Here is a 3189-nt window from a genome sequence, read left to right as displayed (position 1 = left end):
AAATTTGTTACATAAACTTTCATTTAAGCTCAACAAAAATTTAACAAAATACTAATCAGTCTTCAAGTACCCCACATTAACATGAACATAATTAAATTTGTTTCATAAACATTGATTTAATAGCGGGAAGGCTCTTGAAATAAACTAAAAAGTTTCCTCGACTACTTCAGGCGCAAGGGTAACATTAGTTGGCGGAACATCTTCCCTGGACCAATAAAAGTCACCAGGCTGATCAGCAATTCCAGAACCATGGTGAACATCATGTAAAATCGAATCAGTGAAATTATCCTCGTTCCTACTTTCACTTTGCACATCACACCAGTCCCTTGGCATTTTATTAATTATATTATGAAACATCTTATTAGTCGGGTCTTCTATGTAAAATACTTGTTGTACTTGAGCAGCCATTACATACGGATCAGTTTTTTGTACCACTCTATTAAAATTGACTCGAGTCATGTCATACATATCATTTTCTGCATGGTACCAGCAACACTTGAACAGAACCACAGATAATTATCCCCAGTAATCAATTTCGATGATTTCTTCAATCTGTCCATAGTAATCAACAACGCCAATTTATGGATTCTGATCTTTCGATGTTGCAAAACTAGTGGTCAGGGAAGACAAAAATACACAACTATTTTGGGTTGTACATTTTGAATTTCTGTACTTTGTATAAAATCTGTACCCGTTGATAACATATCTAGAAAATCGCTTAGCTGCTCGATTAGGGCCCATCGCAAGGAGCTTTAGTTCTTTCGAAGTGTCCTCTTTTTTACCAACCTCCTCCTTCATCCAGTTCCAAAAATCTCCAGTATGTGCCCTCTCCCATTTATATCTTTCCGATATTGTAGCACCTTCAACTAAAAATCGATGTTCCCTACAATAATTACCTAGTTAATAGTTATAAAAAAATTAATATTCTAATTTTTCTTAAAATATAAATAAGGACTTAATGCTTACTCAATTAAACTCTCAACATCCTCGTTACCGCAGTTGAATATAATATATCGCTGACATTCCATCAATTACGATTCTGTGAGATGAATAGGTTTTCCATCTTTATTTCTTCTTATACCAATTGGATATTCAAGCTTTTCTGGGCAGCTCTCAAATTTCGATACTGAATCACCGCTTAAGTGTAACACCCCACTTGAAGTAGAGGCTACACAAGCTAAGCCTTATTTATTAATGGAAGTAAAAACAAGCTAAATATAATTTATTAAACTAACAAAAGTTCAAAAGATCCAATATAAAGTTCTCTAACAAGATCCAAAATAATATGGAAATAAAACATGTCCTTGACTTTATTTTCAACTAGATAAACAAGCTAAAATCTGGGCAGCACTCATCACACCCCCGCTTTACCCCTGACTACTTGTGGAAATAAATAAATACGAGCGAGCCAAATGCCCAGTACGAATATATCATTAAAAGGTAAAGCAAAAGAATATATTTGATTTTAATAATTAGCCAAGAAGATGAGTAATATGACAGTAATTATTTAGGATCAAGGAACAAACTAATCCAAACAAAATCAAAGAAATGGCTGAGAACAAATAAGGTGGGTACTAATAAGGGCATCTTATAAAACCTCTGCTCGCTAGTAAACACCAAACAAAGCACAGTGCAAACAGTTTTTTCTATGGTTATCCACAAGAAGGATAAGATAAAATGTATAAAACATTTCCCCAAACAAACAAAATGATCATGATCTTAATCATGCCTCATACCCCAGAGACATGCTCGTATACTCACAGCATTGATACGAGTTAGTGCCGAGAGCACCAAAGACTGCAAAAACTCCATGTGTCTCGTCTGTTATTTACCCACACAGATAAGTTTAAGAGCCCATAACAAATGGTTACAAAGTTTCCAATAGTATTGAAAATAAAAGTTGCATTTGACAAATCAAGTATACTGATAGGCAACATGGATCAAAAGTGGTTAAGCAACAACAGAGACCAAAGATGGCTAAACAAAAATTAACAAGTGTACATATACAAGATGTACAACTTAACAAAATACAAATATGATAAGATAAATATGATAGGACAATAAGTAGAGAGAAAGAAAAAAAATATATTTTAAATGCAGAGAGAATGGAGGATACTCGTACCTGAATGAGTCTAAAATATTCAATAATGCTCACACAACTAGCTCCAAATAAACCTCCAAATCAATCTATAATATCAACAGAAATATAATTTATAAACACCAAACTCTAAAACCCACTAAAAAGTAAAGCTAACAAAATTATAATATTTTATATAGTTACGACAACTAATATAGATGATCACTATCTCAAGCTATAGTATAAACATTTAACTAACAAATAATTTGAATAATATACAAGCTGGTTCATAAAATATAAAAGATATTTTATTAATTTATAAAAGTAATGTAGAAATCTTTAAGTATATAACTTTATAAAAGTAGACAAACTTAAATTATACATTCATTTAACATATTAAATTATGACAACAATTTAAGAAAATGATAAAAACAAATATAGCATGCTCTCTGTTTATCATACTACAAGATTATCAAATTCACTTCTGCACATTAATACTACAACATTACTTACAAATTTTAAATTATTATGCCCAAGTATTAGATACTATAATTAATAACATATTGGTTAAAAAAAATAATGAGACTAAGGTAACAAATATGTTATGAGGAAAACATAATAACATAATATGATTAACAAATGTAAACAATTTATAATGTTAGATAAACAAACAATCAATTATTAATTACTTAACTTAATTAACAAAATATTTTGACTACATATGTCCTATAAAATAAAATACTTTATATATCATTAGTCCCACAAATACATATTTTGTCAATTTTAATAAATCTCAATAAACTAAATCTTGTGAAAATAGATTTTATTTTATAAATATTTTTACATATTAACAAACTAGCACAATATAACATGATAATTATTGTAAACAACTTCACACACATAACTAGTAAATAATAATTAACAAAACTAGCCAAAAACTAACAATATTAAAATATACCATATCACCCAATTAATAAAATGTAAAAACCTGAGAATCATATAATTCCCTAAGCCAACTTAATGACATAAAAATTAAAAACAAAAACAACAGGGAACATGACTAATTAAATTACTACTAATTAAACATCTTGTAGCCACTACAAATAACAATT

The sequence above is a fragment of the Apium graveolens genome, chromosome 6, assembly GCF_009905375.1.
Source record: "Apium graveolens cultivar Ventura chromosome 6, ASM990537v1, whole genome shotgun sequence".
NCBI lineage: Eukaryota > Viridiplantae > Streptophyta > Magnoliopsida > Apiales > Apiaceae > Apium > Apium graveolens.
Note: the sequence above shows the minus strand (reverse complement) of the source record.